This window comes from Arvicanthis niloticus, chromosome 1, assembly GCF_011762505.2.
Source record: "Arvicanthis niloticus isolate mArvNil1 chromosome 1, mArvNil1.pat.X, whole genome shotgun sequence".
In the NCBI taxonomy this organism is placed as follows: Eukaryota; Metazoa; Chordata; class Mammalia; order Rodentia; family Muridae; genus Arvicanthis; species Arvicanthis niloticus.
The window spans coordinates 109,085,091-109,106,909 of NC_047658.1; the positions used below are offsets into that span (position 1 = coordinate 109,085,091).

At 48.0% G+C, this 21,819-nt stretch overlaps 1 long non-coding RNA gene across 1 annotated transcript; it reads left to right on the forward strand.

Moving 5' to 3' along the window:
* The first annotated feature begins 5,360 nt into the window (after nucleotides 1–5,360).
* Nucleotides 5,361–18,228, forward strand: LOC143437079 (uncharacterized). The gene is made up of 5 exons (XR_013106763.1): nucleotides 5,361–5,473; nucleotides 7,365–7,494; nucleotides 17,247–17,359; nucleotides 17,685–17,802; nucleotides 18,046–18,228. It is a non-coding gene; the product is annotated as an uncharacterized LOC143437079 (long non-coding RNA).
* Nucleotides 18,229–21,819: the final 3,591 nt, after the last annotated feature.

Genomic DNA, 21,819 nt, shown 5'->3' on the forward strand with positions numbered 1-21,819 from the left:
AGTAAGCTGTGCAAAGGGGACAGGGCAAAAGGCAGCTGTGCCCCTACCCTGGGATAGCCCCATGTAACACTTCCTGCCTCGAGACCTCATGAGCTTCCTTCCCATGGCCCCACCAGTTCCGCATAGGAAGGGTCTCAGGATCAGCTCACCCCATAGAACTTGGTTCTACAGTCACAGTCATCTGCTGTGACTGTCGTTGGGAAGAACAGTGCCCATCCTGTCCCTCTGCCCTGCAATCATCACCTGCGCTCTCCAAATCAGCATTCTGGTTTTGACCTTGTGTCGCCATGGCAGAATATCCAAGACCTTCAAAAGTCCCAATACAGCCACACTCCTCAGGAATGTGGGAAATGTTGTTCTGGCCACCATAGGGGTGATCAGAGGGGTGGGGAGTGTGACCTAAGGACTGCTGGCTGCCTACCTGGGACTCTAACTGAAGTCACACCTGAGACTGGAGGGTGGGGGGCTGTGACCACTTAGTCTCCCAGCCTGAGGGATGCCACATGCCTGCAAGGTCACCAGAGAGGATAGAAGGCTAGGCACTCATGACATCTACCCAGGACCTGGGTTAGGGTCTTCCTCAGGGTCCACCCACCCGGAGATTCCATATCTCCATTGGAACTTATTTAGACATGCTTCAGGTTCTAAATGCCTAAAACCCATCCCCAGGCCTTCTGTGACAGAGAAAGCCCATGGTAGGAAAAGGTGAAGGCTCCTTGATGGAGGGGAGTGATCAGAGAGTGGCTGAGCTACTCAGCACTCTAGGATCCCCAAGGAAAGGGTTGTACAGATGATGGAGAGATTTTGGGCAGGCCAGGGTGTCTTCTGACTAGATACAAGCTTAGAACTGGAGAAACAGCTATAGCTTTTGGCTTCCAGGATTCCCTCTCCCAAAGTCCAGAAGTCAGAGGACAACTACATGGTCGGGGGTGAGGGGGTCAGTGCTATAAAACTTGGGCCCATATTACTGGCAGCCTTGCCAGGGAAGTAAATCCTGAGTGGCTGGATCTCGAGGTAAGGTTCTGGAGTAGCCCAGAGGACACTGGGTCCAGGTAAGACTGTGGCTATGTGGAGAGGAACTCAGGCCAGGTACTTGCAGAACTTGTCAGACTGGTGGAAGGACATATCCTGGTTACTTCTTAACCCCTGGATCCTGAGGATTCCTATTGGGTCTTCCCTGTGATGAATGTCTGCCCAATGATTTGGAGCTGACCCTTAGACAGCATCTGCTGCCCAGGCAGGAGCAGTCTTCATCAAGATCATGTTTTTCTTTGTCTGTTTTGTGGAGTGCTGGGGGATGAGCCAGAACTTCTGGCATGGTAGGCAAGTGCTACCTAGGGAGATGCACCTCACTCCCTGAGATGAGTATACATTTGGACATGTCATATCCAAGTGGGACATGTCCCCCAGGAAGACTAGTTCTCAAGACCTTGTGTGTTTGCAATTGTATTGGGGTCCAGGGCAAGAGTCTGGGCAAGTGGAATCCACTGGTCTCAGCAGGCACTGCAGCTGGATTATATGGTGTTGGATGTGACATGAGCCATTATGGCTCATGAACAGTTTTGGCATCTGGGGTCATATGAAAGGCTGCCTTCTTGGAGATAGGCATTCTGAATCTAGTTCTTGAGAGGTTTTCTCAGGTGGGTTCGTCACCTCTTTCCTTGCTGAGGCTGGTCCTCTGATTCTGTAGGAGCTTAGGGGGCATGAAAGAAAAATGATTCATGGTCAGAGATATGCATGGGGCCACAGAAGTGGTATGGATTTGGTCTTTGGGGGGCAGTGGGTAATAGGACAGGAGGAACTTGGTATCACTAGCACATCAAGAGATGGTGGTCCAGATGCTGATCCAGATGATGTCCCAGGGTCCATCTCTCTGGGATGCTCTAGGGTTTGCTATATCCCCGAGCCTTTGAACTTCTGGGCTCTCTAAAATCCACAGATATCACCTCCATGAAGCTGAGTCAGGGACTCATATATAACCTTCACTGGTGAGTCCTTGTTCCCTTTTGTTCCTTGTGACAAGACTTTGGTGAGTTCAGCTGATCACCTAGTTTCTCAGCCATGAGAGGCTGTGCAAGGACCCGAGATCACCAAGATCAGTAGTAATGGGGAATGTTGAGGACTCTTAGTCTCTTGGTTAGGGTAGTAGGAAAAGGACTTCTGAGCCCCAGCAGCTACATCATTTCCATGTTAGCATTTATGTCTCTGCCTAGGGCAGTATGTGAATAGAGTCTTGTTTCTGGGATGGTCTTGGTTTGGTCACTGCCTAGAACTGAGGGTAGAACAAAATCTATTAGGTATCCAGGTCCCCTCCTTTTGCCCATCTAGAAGCTTCTGGAAGCCCTCTGGCTTCTCTTTTGCTGTGGGCACAACCTTGTCCCTCCTTGCTAACTGTGCCTTCTGCATGGGACTGCAGCCAAAGTAATCATGCCCCTGACCTGCTTACCTTTACTGCAGTCTAGACCATGTCAACATTGAGTGGCACCAGCCCTCGTTCAATAGACCCTGACTACAAAAAAAAAAAAAAAAAAAAAAAAGATGTAACCATTGCCTTTGTTGGGTCCCCAAACACAGGCCCCAAGCGATTTTTCCCAGAATTCTTTCAATCCCAGCCCCCTGCTCAGCCTGGGCCTTCTGACCAGCTCCAAGCTGCTCACAGCAGGGCAGGCAAACCTTAGCCTGACCCGGGATTCCAGGCTTGGGGCTGGCCACCGGCTGCAGAGATAAATCGAGGAAGTCTCCCCCAGCCCTGGCCCCAGCCAGCCCCCTGTGGTGGGCAGGCAAGGGAAAGGAGAGACCCCAGAGGCTTGTTTGCTGTCCCAGCTGGGCTGGCTGCACAACCCTCTTCCTCTGTCCTGGCTCTGGCCCCATCAGATCTGAGAATGCGGACATCCGTCCATGGGAGCCATCAGTACTCTGGCCTAGAGAGGAGGGACATGAAGGGACATGGAAGGACAGAGATTCTCTCTTGACAAGGAGATGTGACTTCCAACCACAGCTTTTCATTGAGGACATCTGGGACAATGAGGGCCCCAGGGTGTGATCCCAGCCCTCCTCAGCCTACCTCAGGCTTCCTCATTTGAATTCACAGTTTTCAACCACTGGATGTTTTGATCCTGATGGGGAAACCATTTAGCTTTCTTCTTGGAGAGTGACAGAATCCTCCTCTCCAGATGGGTTCAGGGCCTCCCCCAACCTGGATAGATGTGTTTCTTATACCTTTAGGACCCTTCCACATCCATCCGGAGCCCTGGGTTGGAGAGTTCTGTAATGTCACAGTATCTGTGATATGCATATCGCTAGCACAAGTGCCCGTGTCTATCCAGACAGGTGTCCTCCACCTGTGACTCCCTGTCTCATTACACTAGCTGCCATCTTACAGTGTCTACCTAGGTATGGAGCTATGTCCCAAAGGAATCTGGAGGTTATGTCTTCCTCATAGGTGAGAGAACCTAAAGACCAGGAGACTAGGGAAAACTGAACCAGCAGGCTGCTAGGAAGGTTGGGGTTCCTTTTTTTGTTTGTTTGTTTGGTTGGTTTTAGCAGCTTATCGTCAGTGATGGATTTATAGCCACACTGGGGGCTGCTGCAACCAGAGGGGATGTCATTTCCTGAGAGGCCCAGTCCAGCCTTCTACTAGGGCATTAACTTTAGGGGCTCTGCCTTTAGCTGTGCTTGGTGTAGCACCCTGTAACTCCAAAACCTTTAACAAATGTGGCTTCTGAGAGTAGGACTGGTAAAGTCTAGGGACTCTGAAGTAGCTGGAAGGTCACTGGGACACTAGACTGGGGCTCCATGGGAGGAATGGGCCCAGGACTTGAAGGGTGTGACCAGCTAAGATGAGGGTCCCATGTAAGACAGAACAAAAGGAGACAGGGGTGGCAATCTACACTTCCTCTGAAGAGACCCTGAGAAGCAGAATAATGTGGGAAAGCCTGATGTCTTAAGGGCCCCTAGAGGACCTGAGGAGAAGCATGAGCCCCAAGTCTGAGGGCAGCGAGCATGGGCTGGGGGAATTTTTCACCCGCACCCCCCAGGAGCCCCACCTCAGTCGCCAAATGAATGTTATGCTAACCACTGACCTCACGGGGGCGCAAGAGACAACAAAATTTCAGTTTGGAGGTGCAGCTTGGCTATGGCCAGAACCTCCAGAGCTGAGCCTGCCTGACAGGGTTCCCCCCAGCTCAGCTGAAGACCCCACTCCTGGGTAGCTTCCTGATAGGCATCCTGCTCCCGCCGGTTCTCCGGCCTCTAACTTCCTTCTGCCCACTCCCCTTCTCCCTCCCTTCCTCTTGTCTTCCTCAGGGCTCTCTCCCACCTCCTTTTCCCCCACCGCCCTTTCCCCTTCCTGCTTCTCAGGGGCCAGGCAGTGGAAGAGGATACTGTTCCGTATGCCCTAGGCTAGGCAGAGACCAACCCCCACTCCCATGCTACAGACAGGCAGGCCCAGCCTTTCTATGCAGTTACAGAGCTGCAGGGCTCCCATCAGGAGCCATGAGGGAGGAGCGGTAGCTGGAATTCTAATGACCTTAGGTGTGGGACAGCAAAGGGAAGCGGTAGCTCGGGGACAGCCAGGGAGGGGGCGTGGCCCGAGAGAGGCTGGGAGGAGATAGCGCTGGGCCAAAGCCCTGGATAGGGGCCCTGGACAGAGAGCTGGGTGGTAAGATACCTGATAGCAGAGGGAGGGACGAATGGGGTGGGGACAGGAAGGCTGGCAGGGTTCCAGGGAGGGCTGTTTCAGGGGAGGGTGGGGGAAGGGTGGCCCAGCTTTAGGCAGGAGCAGTGTGGGGGTGCTACTCTCAGGTCAACCGGGCACTGGCTTTGTTATTTTTTGGGGGGTGGGGGGCTGTCTTGAGAGAGGCTGAGGGAGATTGACCAGGATTTGTTAAGGAACTCCTCATTGGTGTGGGCCAGTAGATACAAGGAACAGAGACTGAGGAGTCATAAAAAAAATTTTAAGAGTGATGGGGGCAGGAGCTACTTGGGGAATTGGAAGTTGCTCCTGGGTCTTGTTCCTCCAAGGAGAGTTCTGAAGCAAATTCCCAGCATGTCCTTTCCAGGACAGATCACTACCCTTGCTGGATTTGTCCCTCACCTTTCTAAGTCCTTCCACGTGTTCCCAGGCTGATACCTCTTTCTCTCAGCACTGGCTGCACTCTAGACTTGAGGTGGCAGCCCCAAGGACTCCCAGGAGGCTGTAGGCACACTTGGTTGGAGGACAGCTGATTTCTTCTTTCTCCCAGCCTAGAATCTCGGTGGAGGCACTAATGGGGGAAAATCACGAGGAATGAGGACTACAGGGTGAACAGTGAACTCAGCTGCCGACAAAGCTAAGTGGAAAGGCCAGCAGAAAGCTTCTCTTGAGGTTACTGAGATTGGGAACCTTGAGGAGCTGTGGACGTTTGCACAGTCAGATCAGGAAGGAGCAGGTGTGGAAGCAGGGAGACCCGGTGGAGAACTTGGTAGGAACCAGGTAGGTCCATCTAGTCTGGGAAAGTCCACACTTGTTCTGTGTGTTGGTATACCCTCTGTAGGTGATTGTGTCCAGGAGAAATTGAGACTGAAGGACCCTGGTGGCCACGGCTGGGTCACATGCTACACTCAGTTCTCTTATCACTTCCAGGTCATGTCTCCAGGGCAAAGTAGTTCACACTCTTCTAAATCTGTCCTCCCCTCTCAAATCTCAGTTTCCCCTTGTGTGCTTAGCTCCTGGCAAGCTAATCGGGAGCTATGGTCCTATAATCTCAGCATGGCTTAGAACTGAGGCAGCATCTCTGGGAGACAAGGGGCAGAGGCAGGTACCAGGAAGGGAGTCATCTAGATACATGGGTTCCTCTGGGTTCACACATGGATCTTTGAGATTAGTGGCTCAGGTCTGGCTCCAGCATAACCCAGGCCTTTATCTTTCCTTTTGTTCTCAATCCTTTCTTTCAGCTCTCCTGTGTAGAGGAGGATTGGTGGAGCTTGGGTGTGGTAGAACCCCTGGGAACTAGGAGAGAAGGAAAGGCCCAAGACCTGGGGGCCAAGCCCCATATGGAGCATATGGGGGACAGAAAGGTCCCACAGATAGGCTGGCCAGCAGACTTGGTGGGATCCCCTGCTGGCTATGGGTTCTGTGGACAAGAAGAGGATCTTCATGTCTGAAAGTGACCAAAATGTGGCTTTATCCAGTTTGTTCTTTAGCCTTTGCTCCCCAGGATGTGTAAGGAGCCTTCATCTTTGCCTGGGAGTCAGTGTTCCCAGGAGATTCTGTACTAGCTGACTCCAGCAAGGTCAGCTGGAGGGGGGCTTGTAGTCCTTCACTGGAACTGTGTGAGGGTAGGAGCTTGGAGTGCAGCCACCTGCCTATGTCTATCACTTAATCCCCTGCCCAGCCTACTGCCTGGTCCCAGCAGGCAATGCGCTGCTGGGGTGGGTGTGAACAAGTCCTCCAAGGGTCTTTTCGTCTGTTTAACTCCTTGAGGCTGGGGCTGAGGCTGGCCACATGTTGGTGGCTGTGTTAGGAGGTGCGGGGAAGGTCAGTGGGTTGAGGGAGGGGCTGGTGAGGGTTGTCCTGTCCTGTTTGCTATTTGCTAACGGAACCACTTCAGACACCTCTTAAACTTCATTAAATGGACAAATCTTTGTCCTCTCTGACAGGGCGTGGCTTGTAGAAAAACCCAGAGGCACTTGGAGGTAGAAATGAGGAGGCACAGGTGAGGGAGAGGCCTGGGAAGGAAGAGGCCCCAGGTTGGGAAGGTGGGCCACAAAGGTGCCTGCGCCAGGGGCAAAGGCTCTTAAACCCACAACTCAAGCCCTCAAGCCCCTGAGACCATTGTGGAGTAAGTGAGGCATTGGAGTACCAGGTCACTGGGATATCCAAGGGGGTACCACCAAGGTAGCAAGCACCTTGTCTTCAGGCCTTCCTAGGAGCCTGCCATGCAAAAGCACAACCCTGAAACTCCATGCCCCTGCATTGCTAGTCTAGGACTCCAGAGTGATATGCTGGGCAAAGAGCCTGGCAGTTGTACCTGTGGGCTTCCTGTCTCCATCTCAGCCTCCAGAAATCTGCTGTCTCCTTCGTGTCTCCAGACTTTTTTGTTTGTTTGTTTGTTTTTTGAGACAGGGTTTCTCTGTGTAGCCCTGGCTGTCCTGGAACTCACTCTGTAGACCAGGCTGGCCTCGAACTCAGACATCCGCCTGCCTCTGCCTCCCAAGTGCTGGGATTAAAGGCGTGCACCACCACTGCCCAGTATGTCTCCAGACTTTTATAGCACTCTCTTTGGGGGGCTCTCCTGAGATACTTGACATTCATGAGAGGTGACATGGCTGTCTCTCTAGAAACAGCAGGGAAACTGAGGACTTCCTTTGCTTGCTACCCACAGGAGTTTAGACATACTGGAATCATGTCTGGCATACAATGGCAATCAGCCACTACAAGAACAGCATGGGTGAACTCAAGGAACATACCTAGAAGGGCCAGCAAGCTGCTTTGACCAGAGCCTGGAAAGATCGGTGAGTGTTCCCTCTTGCACCATGCAGTAAGCACCCGTCCTCACAACTAATGACCCCTGCATGCTGTGTGTCTCCAGAGCACCTCCCACAATGGAGAGCTGGGGCCCAGTTCATGAGAACTGTGGTTAGTGTCAGTGCTAGAGAAGGAGCTAGGAGCTCCACACCTGAATCAGCAGGCAGCAGGAAGAGAGAGGAAGCAGTTGGGCCTGGCTTGAGCTTCTCAAACCTCAAAGCCCACCCCCAATGACACACTTCCTCTGAGGCCACGCCTCCTAGTAATGGCACTCCCTGTGAGCCAGTGGGGGCCATTTTCATTCAAACCACACCGGCATCATGGTATTCTTCACCCGCTTTGTATCCTCCACACTCCATCTTTCACTTTCCAGCACTCACCATCCATCCCATGCTCTTCATGCCCTCTCTTCATCTTTGAACCCGACTCTTCATCTTTGACTCCTTTCTCTTGTCTCCATTCTAAATCCCATCTTTTACTCTTCATCTGCATTTTCTGTATTTTTTGATCTTCTCTTTCCCGTCCTCTTCTCTCTCCAACCTCCACTTCTCATTTCCCCTTCCCTACGCCCTCCTTCATTCCCGTCCTCCATGTATAATCCACCATGCGCTACGCTCCACACACCCCTGACCAACTCCGAAATTCATTCCACCTCACACGGCTTCACCCACTCTCTGATCCATATTCCTCCTCTCGTCTCCACTCTGCTTTTCATTCTCTGCTCTTCTTGGTGTTTACGTTCTACTTTTTATCTCTCTCTGTTTTGCATAGCCTTTAGTCTGTCTTCACACCAGAGTCCATTGTCCACATCTATCTCTACCCTGCATCCTACATCCCAAGCTGCATTCTCGAGTCTGCACTCTCCCTCCTTTATGCTCCACACTGCGTCCTCCATTCTGAGTTCTGCTCAGTTTTATCTCCTTTGCTCCACCACTGTACCAACACCTCCTACTCCACACTCTGCTCTCCAATCCATTCTCCAGCCTCCATGCTTTTGCAGGCTTCGGACACGTCATTGGACATTCCCTGTACTCCACACTATATTCTTCATACATATCACATTTCCCTTCCCACCTTCATATTTTATACCTCATTGCCTCCTCTCACTTCTCCGTTCTGTAATCTGTCTCCCAGCCCCGTTCTCCTCTGTATGCCACTTCCTATACTGTATACTACATTGTTGCATGTTTTGTATATGTTTTCTAAACTCCATATTTCCTTCCTCATTACTATTTCCTCCCTCCATTTATTTGTGTTTTTAAGTTGTATTTATTTTTATTTATTGTGTGTATGTGTGTATGTGCCTGGATGTGCACACCACAGCACACATGTGAAGGCCAGAGGGCGACTTTGTGGTATTTAATATTCTGTAAATGTTTCCTAGTTTCTCCACCCACCGTTCTTCATACTCTAACTTCATTTGCCATGGCCCACATTATGTTCTCTACATCCCATATGGAATATGAAATAGTCTGCCTCTTACCCTCAATTCTCTCTTTACACACCAGTCTCTGTTCTCTGCTTCCCACAGTCTGTTCTCAGCTCTATACTCCACACACCGTTCTACACAGTTTTGCCATTCCCTGGACACCATAACACATTCGTCACAACCTATTTGTTCTACATGTTCTGTTCTCCACACAGACATTCCATTCTCAATGTTATACCCTCCACTTTGTTCTACATTGCCAGTTACCAATACACTCATAATCTATTCCCCATATAACATTCTCCATTCACCATACACCTCACCATTATGCTCAGTCCTCTCTAGTCCATGCTCCTGAATCCATCCTGCATACCCACTGTGCAGCATGCTGTTCTCCTCGTGCCACTGACCCTGTTCCATTTCCCACATCCGATGCACCATGCAGATCTCCACTCCTTGTGTATACTGTATACCTTGCCATCCTCCGGCCCAATGTCACCTTGCTGTTCTTCATACTTGATGTATACCATGCCGTTTTCCACATTGGGAACGTACCATGTCATTCTGCACTCCATTCTCTGAACACCACGCTTCACGAAACACCCTCTGCGTTCCATTCTCCAGATCTGCTCTGTTTTTACTGAATTCTTACATTCCTCACACTGCATAGAACTCATTTTCCACACTCCATCTTTCACGATCACATTCCACGTGTCACTTTGTATTTCTGAAGCTATGCTTCATAGGCTGCACTCACGGTTCTCCAAAACTCACACCTTGTTCTCCACACTCCTGTCCATATGCTATAATCTTTTTTCCAGTCTCTTTCTCCCTAATTCATTCTCTACTTGAAACGATTCTATATTCTCTGTATCATCACCCCATATGTCACACCATATGTGTCCACCCCTCCTTCATACCTTATGTACAGTTATAGCGTTCTCCCTACATTCTCCATTTTCTCAACCCATGTGCTGTGCCCAAACTGCATGTTTCATTCCGTGAACCCTAGACTCTGCAACACCCTCCATTCAACATACTCTATCTCACATTCCCTTTCTGTCAGGTTCCCACATTGTTCTCATGCCGGGAATTGAACTCAGGACCTCTGGAAGAGCAGTCAGTGCTCATAACCTCTGAACTATCTCTCCAACCCCATTTAATGCATTCCACTGCTTATCCAAAATCCCCAAATCCACATTCTTCCAGACAAAAGCATGGTCAGGCCTATCACAGAAACACCTCAGTTCTTGGTACCAACTTCTGTCTTAGTTAGGATTTTCCTGCTGTGAACAGACACCGTGACCAAGGCAACTCTTATAAAGGACAACATTTAATTGGGGCTGGCTTACAGGTTCAGAGGTTCAGTCCAATATCATCAAGGTGAGAACATGGCAGCATCCAGGTAGGCATGGTGCAGGCAGAACTGAGAGTTTTATATCTTCATCTGAAGGCTGCTAGCAGAATACTGACTTCCAGGCAGCTAGGACTAGGGTATTATAGCCCACGCCCACAGTGACACACCTACTCCAACAAGGCCACACCTCCTAATAGTACCACTCCCTGGCCCAAGCATGTACAAACCATCACAGTATCTCTAACCCATCTGCTTTACATACTCTGTTCTCCACAATGCACATGCGTTTAGCCATGGTTTCCCTTCCCCTTTCCAGTCCCTTCACTATAATCTGATCTCACCCTCCATAGTTATTTCTCCATAGTCTGTTCTCCATTAACCACATCCTCACCTTCTTCCCATTCTCCTCACTCCAGACTCTGTGTTTCCACACTGTAGTCTACACACTGAAAGCTCTAAGCCTCACGTTCCATTCATAATATTCTTCCATCCATCCTTACACCTCATCACTCCGTACATCACACTTCTTTCGGTGTATTCTCTTCTCTGTACTTCATGATCCATCCATCGTGTTCTTCCTTCCGTTCTTCTCCTCATTGCACATTCTGTTTCCAGTCTGTCACAGAAGTACCCCAGTCTCCCACCCTCAGGCTCCATTCATCAATTCTTCCCCTTGTTTACTCTGTGTCTTGCCCTTGTACTCCATACTTCTACATTTTCTATGTCCATGTCACATGTTCTATAAGTGATAAGTAAAATGGCCTTATCTTCAGTTTTTCTGAAACATTTTCTCTATTTAGCCCTGGGTGTAACTAGAACTTGCTCTGTAGATTAGGCGGGCCTTGAACTCAGAGCTCTACGTACCTCTACCTTTTGAGAGCCGGGATTAAAGGAGTGTGCCTCCACACCCAGCTGTATTTTCAGTTTTTAATGAGGGAGCTTATTAAGTAGATAGGAAGCAAAAATAAGGAAATGAGTGGCAAACCGCAGAGAGAGATGCACCGGAAAGATAATACAGTGTCAAATGAGGCCCTTGCAACATCTAGCAGAGGCAATCAGAGTAGCCTGGTTGAGAGCAAATAAAAGTAACGTCATCAAATTGGCGAGTTACAAACACCCAGCAGAAACCAACTGGGGAAGCCCCACTGAGGCAGCCAGCTGGGGTTCCCAGAGAGGAGAATCCTGGGCCCGGCAGTGTGCCCTGAGGCAAGGTTTTCAAGTAAAATGACACGTTAACAGCAGATAGGCGAAGTTGTGTGCTCACAACACGCAGCCGGAACTTCCAGAGGCAGTCAAGCTGAAGCAAGCATGCTGGAGGTCTGGACGAGAGTTTTGGTGGAGCAAAGTGTTCTCTCCAAAGATGAGCTTCCGGCTTCTCTTTCTACCGCAGACATTTTTAATGTCACGGGATTAAATAATCACAACCTCTGTCAAAATAGTTTACTTTCTAGCCATTCTCAAAGGCACAATGATTTTATTGCCATTAGCTGTTGCTGTTTTCTGCTCTCACTGTTACAGAGCAAGGGAGCTGCTGGACCGAGGACAGGGTGTTTGGAAGATACTTGACATAAACACTCTTGGGTCTGGGATGGGGGCAACCCCACTTAGAGAGTCGGCTTCTCCAAGAACAAGACAATTTAAACAATGTAGCACATATTACACCATAGAACAAGACAATTTAAACAGTGTAGCACACATTACACCATAACAGCATCAATTCTTCAAGTCTGTCTGGTCTATTCTCCTCACTCTGGGCTGTGTGCTATAGCTAACTCTTCTCCACACCTTATTCTCCATTCGCTATGACCTCTCTTCATTTTCTATCCACCTCACTCTATATTCTGTTCTATCCCAGATTTCATACTGCATACCATGCTACACACCCCGTATCCCATTTACCCATCTTCTTCCCTACATCCTCATGTCCTCGTTAGTACTCTCATCTTCTATGTCAAGCTTGATTCTATGTACTGTTTTGCTCTTTTTACAACAGCACACTGTAGCCATGTAGTAATCCTCTATTCTCCCTTGTACGTCACTGTGTCTTCGCTGCACCTCGCACTGTATTTACTGTGCCCCTGGCATTCTTTACTCTTATGCGGCACACAGTGCTCACTCTGCATGCCATGTTCTACACAGCATCTTTCCTACCCCATGCTCTATTCCCTCAGCTCTCCCCTACGTTCTGCACTCTTTTCTCTGCCTCACATGTCAGGCTTTGCTCACCATTGTTCCTTCTCTGTTCTGCATCCTCTACTCACTATGTTATTAATCCACCCTCCAGTCTTTTCACTCAGTCTTTGTCCCCACGCCGAATCCTTCACACGCTCTACCGCAACCCTGGTGCTCCGTTGACCGGGTTCTCTCCACTTCACCATTTGCTGGCTCTACACTCCGGTCCCCACAATTGATGCCCCATTTTACCTAGTGTTTCCTCCACACCTCATACTTCATTCACCATGGTTGTCCTTCCATTGCCTGTGCCCCTCCCTCCAAAGTTCATCCTGCATCCTGTTCTCCACGTCTCATGCTGCATGTATACCAGTCATGGCCCCAGGTGGTTGATCTCCTCACGCCATGCTTTATTCCCTTGCTTCAATCTGCTGGCTCTACAATGCGTATACAGTTTTCCTGTTTACCCTATTCACATTCTACATAGATCAATCGTCCTTCCATCGTACAGAGTTTGTTCTTGTGTCCTCCCATGCCACTCACCAGGTGCTCCCTGCCATTCTCTAGCCACCTCACTCCATATTGTGTCCCCAAACTTCTCTCTACTTACTTACTCTCTGTAGCTCATGGCTGCTCACCATGGTCCCTCCTCTACTCTCAGCCCACCCTGCACACTTTTTTTCTGTTATAGTCTCACAACCATCCCTCACATGCCACTGGCTGACTTCTTTGCTGTCTGTTCTCCTCACTCTAGTTTGCTCACATGACTTTTCTACCCAAATCTCTGCACACTGTGACCCATTTGCCACATCCCCTTTTCCTTATGCTCCACTGTTGCCACATTTCATAGCTACATCTCCATATTCTATCCTCCTTACCCCATAGTCCATTTCCAGTGTTCTTCCCTCAGTTTCCCATTCCCCTCGTTTTCTCTGTACCTCATCCTGTAATTCTAATCATACACACCTCACACTCTGCTTACTTCATTCTCCTTTAGATCTCTCAGTTTGTCCTATACTCTACCCTTGATACTGTTTGCTCTCCACTGATTGCCTCATGCTCTAGTCAGTGTTTTGGCCTGTCTGTTTGCTCCCCCCTCTATGCACCCCACTGTGCATAGTCTTTTCCGCATAACTCACACTCTGGTCACCACGTTCTCTACTCTTCCCATGCAGTACACTAGTCACACATTGCATAATTCTTTCCCAACATTCTATTCTCAGTACCTAATTCTCGTTTCACAGAATGTACCCTATCCATTCTCTTTCCATGCTGTTCCCATGTGCCACACCTCATTTTACAGAGTGTTCTTCATATCACAGACTATATTCACCACATTATTCACCCCCTTGCCCACTCTTTATCCTATTCTGTACCCACGCTCTATGCCTCATTTACATAGTGTTTTCTCAGTATCTTATTCCCCATTCACCCTTCTCTCCCTTCTATTTTCCATTCTACATGTTCTTCTCTCAGTGACCACAGTTCATTCTATACACTATTCTCCATGTCATCAACCATGTCATCACCTCTGCATTCCATCCTTGTTCGCCCGTGTTCTGTTCCCAAGCTCCCTTCTACATACTCTGTACTGTATCCCTAACGCTTCATGTCTCATGCTCTCCTCCCCATTCTCATCTCCGTTGCTATACTTACACAGCATGATACACACTTGCATCTGTGCTTCATGCGCCACTAGCTACGTTTTCTCTCCATCCTCTTGTCTCCAAATAATGCACTTTGTTCTGGGTAATCTCATCTCTGCAGCTCAGTCTTTCTTGATCAAGTTTTTACATATCTTGTCCATTCTCTTCACTCTGTAGCTGGTCTCCCGTGCCATAGGCCGTTCTTCATACTCTATTCTTGCCAACCACCATGTTCTCCTGCCCCTGTCCCTAATCTCTGAGTCTATATTCTGTTCACATACTTCTTTGTATACATTTTCCTCTCTGTACATACATCAGGCTCTATTTGCTATTGCCTCTCCTTTACTCCGCTCAGTCCACACTCCGTATTTCATTCTACATCATCAAATCTTCATTCCTCCCCACTCCGACTAATCAAGTCCCCATCTCTGTTCTCTAGTCTTACCAGTACTGCTTTATTCTTATACTTATCTTATTCTTATATTATATACTTATTATATAAGTGCATCATACTTCGCTTGCCAGGGTCTTCCCTCCCATTCTCCTTCCTCTGTACTCTATATTCCATTCTCCGAAGTCGAATCTCTATACTTCACTCTCCAGTGTCTGATATCTCCTCTCCATTATTCTGACTCTACAGTTTGTTCACACACTTCTTTCCACTTACATTACTTTCGGTATGTCATACTCTGTTGACCATGGTCTCCTCTCCATTTCTCTCATTCAAATCTTTGTTCCCACAGTCCACGAACAATCCTGTTTTTATCCTCCACACGTCACACTGCGTCCATGCCACTGTCTCCTCCTTTCTTCATTTTCTCATTGTTCCCACGCTCCTCCTTCCATCCCACACTTCCGAATCTCCGTCATCACACACAACTCAGTACACCAACCCCTTCACGCCACATTTCCTGCTTCAGGCTGTGCACCTCAGCGTGCATACGTTGTTCTCTTCTCTCCTCTCTATCACATCTCTGCTGTCCATCCTCCTCCCTCCATAAGCCATACTTGATTGCATAGTGTCTTCTCCATACTTACACTCTACTGACTACATTCTCCCCGCCTTCTGTACTCTTGTCATACAGTGCACTGTTGTCACACGCGTGCTTCGTTCCACTTACATGGTTATCAGGAACCTCATGTTACAGTCACGTGAAAACCTTCTATAAGATCTGTTCTACTCTCTCCATACTGCTCCTCATGTCGCCATTCATTGTTCTTAGACTCTTCTCCATACTGCATACTATATTCCCGCTATCATGCATCCCCTTTCCAATTCTCCTAACGCTGTGTCGCATACTTCAGATGCATACCCAACACTACATGTGTCATGCTTCACGGTGCTCTCCCTCACGTTCTCCATACTCCTCGATCTGTGCTCAGGTCTCCTATGCTGTTTTGTCCTACACACACTAGTCTCTGTATCCATGCTGAATTCACAGTGCTATCTCCAACAGCTTCCATTCTCCACACTCCATTTCCTGTAGTATCTAATCTATTCCCTGATTTCATTCTGCATTCACTATGTTCTCCTGAACATTCTCTACTCTTCTCACATAGCACCCTGTCACCACACTGAAGACCTCATTTACATACGCTATTCTCCATACTTCCTGTTCTGTCCACAGGGATATTTCCTTTGTTCTTCATTCTCCTCTCTCATACTTGAACACACTATACTCGACTAGATATATGGTCTATTCTGTATATCCTATGCTATACTTAACATATTATAAATTCCTTTTCTCTCTACCTTCACTCTATACTCCATTCATCATGAACCTCACTGTGTTTCCCTCCTCACACCATCCTCTGTTCCCATACTCTATATGTCACAGCACAGGTTTCTCCACGCCTCCTGCTCTAATCACCATTTTCTTCTCATTGTTCCCTCTCCATGCTCTGTCCTCACACTCCAGATTTCACCTTACATATGCAGTTCCCCACATTCTGTGCCGTGCCAGCATGCTAGCGTTTCTGTTTTCCACTCTCCTCACTTTAGTGCATATTTTATTGTACACACTTGATACCCCACACCTCATGCTGCATTCAAAAGCTGGTCCTTTCTGTCATTTATTTTCTTCTTGCCACAGCATGTTCCCACATTCCACACTTCATTATGTGCAGCCATACTCTGTTCAGCATGTCATCCATGATTTTGCTCTCTTCATGCCGTTATCTCTTCCGATGCTTCCTTCTGCCTGCTCTACTCTGCACAGCTCATGCTCTATTCGAAATGTGCTCTGCTGGGCTGCATCCACCATCTCCTCACTCAACTCAGCTCCACACTTTCTTCAATCCAGTTTTCCCCCACACCTTCCATTCAGTTCACCATGTTTTTTTTTCACTCTCCATCCTCTCTCTCCCCATACTGTTCCCATACTCCAAACAACTGTTATATAATCCTTTCTCTCTATATAACATTGTATTTATCATGTTCCCGCTCTCCCACTCTCCATTCCCCTCTCTTTTTATGTGGTTCTCATCTTTCATACCTCATTTCTCACACTCTAACTCTAAATCCCAAGCGCCATCCACCATGTTAGTTCCTTTGTGTGTCCCATTCTCTTGACTCCGTGCTCCTTGCTTTACTGTGCATAGTCGGTTCTCCACAGCACACACTGCAGTCACTAAGTTCTTGCTACCATTCTGTACTCTTCTTACACAACTCTCTGTGCATGCATAGTGTACCGCATTCTTCCTACACCATTCTTGGCACCTCAAGCCCATACTTAGTCTCCATTGTTAATATGCCACCTATCATGATTTAACCACTTTTTGCTATTTTTCACATGACAATATTCATATTCCAACCTCATTCTCATTACCATCCATGTCATTTCTTATAAACCATTGTCTATGTTTCACATTCCAAACCCATTCTTCATGTTTCCTCTCTGTTCTCCATACCATACTCTATTCTTCATATTCCCTTCTTCTCTATACTCATTTTCCACATTCTAATCCCATAGTGTTGGTTTGTATGCGTAAAGTTGTTATACCTCCTTGATGAATTGTTCCCTTTCTCAGTATGCAATGGCCTTGTTTATCTCTCTAATTAATTTTCTTTTGAAGTCTCCTTTGTCAGGTATTTTAACTCTGGCAGCTTGTTTGAAGCTTTTTTATGCTTCATAGATGGTCTTCCATCACTTGGTCCTCAGGCTGTGTGGTTACCAGTTTTCTTGGAGACAACAGATGATTGGAGCCAGGATTTTTAAGCCCGCCAGCCAGTCCATGTCTCTTTATTGGTAAGTTAGGGCCATTGTTATTATTGAGATCTTTGCTAATTTCTGTAATTTTGTTAGTTCTTTACTTTCCCGTTAGCATTAGGTGCTTGCTAGTTTGGTATGTGGGATGCCAGGATTCCCACTTATCTTTCCTTTGTTCAGCCATTTCTCTCATGACATCCATTCTCTCCTGTGCTCTGTGACTGAGACTGCCCCCCCTCTCGTGGATGTGGTGTTCCTCTCAGTACAGCGTTGCCTTAGGAAACTAAGTCATGAACTTAGTTTTCTGCTCATTTTGAAATGTCCTTTTCCACCACCAACTTTACAACATGGATTTCTTCCACAGAGCTCTCTTGGTTGGACATTTATTTGATTTCAGAGCTTGAAACACATTGTTCTATGTGTCCCTTGCTTTGAAGCTTGCTGACAGATCTGATGGTGTTCTGACATTTCTGCCTGCATAGGTGAGTTGATTTTTTTTTCCCCTTCTAGCTTGGTATTATCTCCCTTTCTGCTGCTGTGACAAAATACATGATGAAAATGACTTATGACATGGAAGGTTTATTTTGGCTCATGGTTTGAAAGTATAGTCTATCATGCCAAGTGAGGCAGTGGCAAGTTTAGGATTGGGACAGAATTTCTAAGCGCTTCTGAAATGGATTTGAGCTTTCTTCTGATACTCCATACTATGTTTTTATTCAAATCAGCATTCCCAGCACTAACAGCCAGAAGATCAAAATGTCGGACAACTATAAAAAATATTGAAGATGCCAGCCTGTGGTATCAAATGCTCGGCCAACATTTCATCCTTTACGTAAGAAGTAAACGTACCCGTGTCATTAGCATACGGCTTTCTTTCATCGTTAATGAATGGGAAAATTATATGTACATCAAGGAATTGTTTTGAAATAAATTGATTTATGATTGATGATGACTCAATGCTTGGTTTACACTTCATCTTATATTCCTATAAGCTTGAGGTCATGTAAAGTTTTCTTGGGTGAAATGGAGCAGAAAGTAGAAAAATTAACAAAGTTCTGGCTTAACACTCATTTTCCAAGGGTCTAGCCCTCAGGAGACATGGAGACGGCTATGAGACTGGTTACATGTCACTTGTGATAATGGAGCACAAGCGTCAGCCTCTGCCGGTCTCACTGGTGACCTTTGCTATGGAGCTTATTCTCTTGCCTCTTCCTGCCTACTGATGTTTGGCTCCTAATAATGAATTTTAGCATTTGAGGTGGATGGGATGTCTCATCCCCTATGAATCTGTTCTTTTCTAGAATGACAGTTTATCTTAGAAGTAATCTTGTCATTCAAGTTTTCCTTTATGATTTGTCCCATGAGCTCCCACTGGCAGACTTTTGGTATTGAGACCTGCTGTATTTCTTGGTAAGGGAATCCCAACACCCAGCCACCCCCAGGTAAGAAACAGGAGTATGCCAAGGAAGTTGTAAACTGTGAGCTGAGCGTTAGAATAGAGCCTTGCAGAGTCTGCAGTACAGGGGAGGCTGAAAGGGACCAGGGGCCTTAAGGAGAGGAGGCCTGGGACATGGTGCACTACAGAGCTGGAAGCAGGACAGGAGCCCATTCAGAGGGCACAAGCCACACAGCTGGGAAGGGCCCGTGGGACTACTTAGAAGAGAGTCCCTGAAGTTGAGCAGTCCTGTGCTCTACAACCCCTCATACATGTTGACCCACACTCATATGCTCACACACACTAATATCATACACTCGAACATAAAAACATTCACTGAAACACACAAGTACAAGATGGATTCACACTGGAGTACAAACACACCTACCAGGCACACAGAGTCACAGACACTACATTTGCTCATATCTACCCTCAAACACACACACTGACACATCATTAACCAAACACAGGTACACACGCACACACACACACACACACACACACACACACTTCCATAGCCTACCACATCCACCTGTCTCTTCTCTTCATGGTGCGATTTGGCAGGTGATTACAATGTTTCCATCCTGCCATAGTCACCAGTCTCTTTCCTTCATGGTACCCGAAAAGCCTCAGTAGGTGTCAGGTGGTAACAATGTTTCCTCCTTTTACAGATGGGGAAACTGAAGGGGCCGGGGCTTCTTGAGCGCTCAAGGATTTGGCTTAGTCCCAGAGCTGGATGTCAGGCTCCATCCTCCTGACATACAGCGTGACATGGAGACACTGGGAGCACATAGGGACACTGTTGCACCATAACAGCCTTCTCTCACGTGAGACCTCCCAGGGACAGAAACATTGAAACGAGGCCAGGGTCATAAGGATCTACTCTGTATCTCTCTAAGTAACAAATGATCCCAGGTCTTAAGAGCCTTGCAGGGCCACTTTCTGCCTCACATACAGAGGTTTGGAGTACAGAGTCCTGTCCACTGTGGTGCCTGTGCCACTGGGCCAGAAGTAGGACTGTGTGTACAGAGCAGGAAGACAGTTCTCTAAGAATGTCCCACCGCCCACGCACGCATGGTGGCAGGAGATGAAGCCAGCTGTGGCCACAGAGTTCTGGTTCAGAGCAAATATTGTCCTAAAGTGGTTCTGGAACGTGCCTTGTGCGTTTGTGTTTTTGTGTGTGTGTTTTGGGAGCTGTTGCATTGACAGTGGCTGCCAGCCAGCCTCCACAGAGGAAAGTAGGGTAGCTAGACAGCCTCTTGGGGGCCCAGCACCTGCACCTCACATCTGTCTCTGCTTTATGTCTAGGGCTGTCCATCCGCCATGAGCAGTGGTGAAGCAGTGCAGGTGCCCATGTGAGGGACTCTCCTGCCAAAGGCTGGGACAGAGGGCACACCCAGCAGAGGAACTGGGTCCTATTATTGGACCAGGTCCAACTGGAGAAACTGCTCTTACTAACCTTAGAACTGGCTATTGAAGTATTGAAGTCAGTCACCAGATACTTGTCCCAGAGTTTAGAGTTCTCTGCAGCACCTCAGGGGCAGCTAGCAGACCTGGAGACCCCAGACATAGCCTTGGGTACCTGCCATTCCCTGGAGCAGGAAGAATTAGGCAAGTGATGTGGGGCCAGTTCTCTGGTCTCTGCACAGCTGAAGGGCTCACTACCCTCAGCCCCTCAGATGGACAGATGATGGTAAGTCACATTTTGTCCCCATGAGTTTGACTATCATCAGAAGCTTCATGAACCTGCCCAGTGTTCTCAGGAATGTTCTAGAAGAAAAGGTAGTAGGTTCCCCAAGGTTGGGATGGGTGGAACAAGGTAGGCTATGAAGGAAGGAACTCAGGGAATGATGGGGACCAGAGCCACCACTGTCTATGGCACTGGAGCCAGGACAGTCCTTGGCCCTCTATGTGTGTTAGACACCTGGTATCATGAAATTCACTTATATCCTGTTGTGGGAGCCAACACCACCCACTCTTGCTCCTCATAAGGCTGCTCAGACCTGGAGAAGACCCTTGAATATTGAAAATGCCGCCCAAAGGCTCCGTGGGAATTTTCAAACTGGAGCAGTTATACAGTGGAGGAAGAACTTCCTGCATGCTACACCAGCTGTCACTGCTCCCTTGCTTCCCATCCCATTCTTGTCTAATTCCAAAGCAGATCCACTAGACTCCAGAGAGACTGTGGCATGCCTTGCCTTTAATTACAACCAGAACAACTTGAAACCTCAAAGAAGGAGTCACTGGCTTCTCCCACATCACACCCCAAGCTGAGAATTCTCACAGAGCTCACACCACAGGACCTAGAGCTTTCCTTTTCTTCTTTTCAAGGAGGATTCAAGTGGAGACTTTGAATCCATTCTTCTGCCACCTGCTCTTTTCCTGAGGCTTGCAGTAGCCTCCTCTCTTGACTGATGTTTTATAATAGTAGTGCAAACAGGACTGACCAGAGGGGCAACTGTTAAAAGCAGAACACCGGGACCCCCCCTAAGGCTTTGCCCTGTGTTCTCCCTTTGACAACCAGCCTCTGAAGTATGATGACTTCAACCCCTACCCCCATAAAGAACAATTCACCAGGGGCTGGAGAGATGGCTTGGTGGTTAAGTGTGTTGTTGCTCTTGCAGAAGACCTGGGTTCAGTTGTGTGGCTCATAACCATAGGTAGTGAAGAGCCCTCCCAACTGTGTCCTGTGCCCCAAGTGTAAACACAGACACACATTGGTGTCCTATGTGGAACTATGTGAACCAGGCACACTAGCGATCTGGCTGGAGACAGAATAAGAAGAGCGGTGGATTTGATAGCACGTGGCTGCCAGAGTCGGTTGCCTGAGGCTGCTGTCTGTGGGATTGCCACAGAGATGCCACAACCTGCCATCTTTGAAGGTGGGAGTCATAGTTTATGGAGAGCAGCTCAAAACCTCCAGGATTCCGCTCATAAGGACTTACTTTTCTGGTAGCTCTTTAACTATGACTATCAACCTGATTGGAGTGAGACACCTGGGACATTCATGAGCGGTCTGTGCAAGCATTTCCAGAGACAATTAACTGGAGGTGGGTGGTGGAAA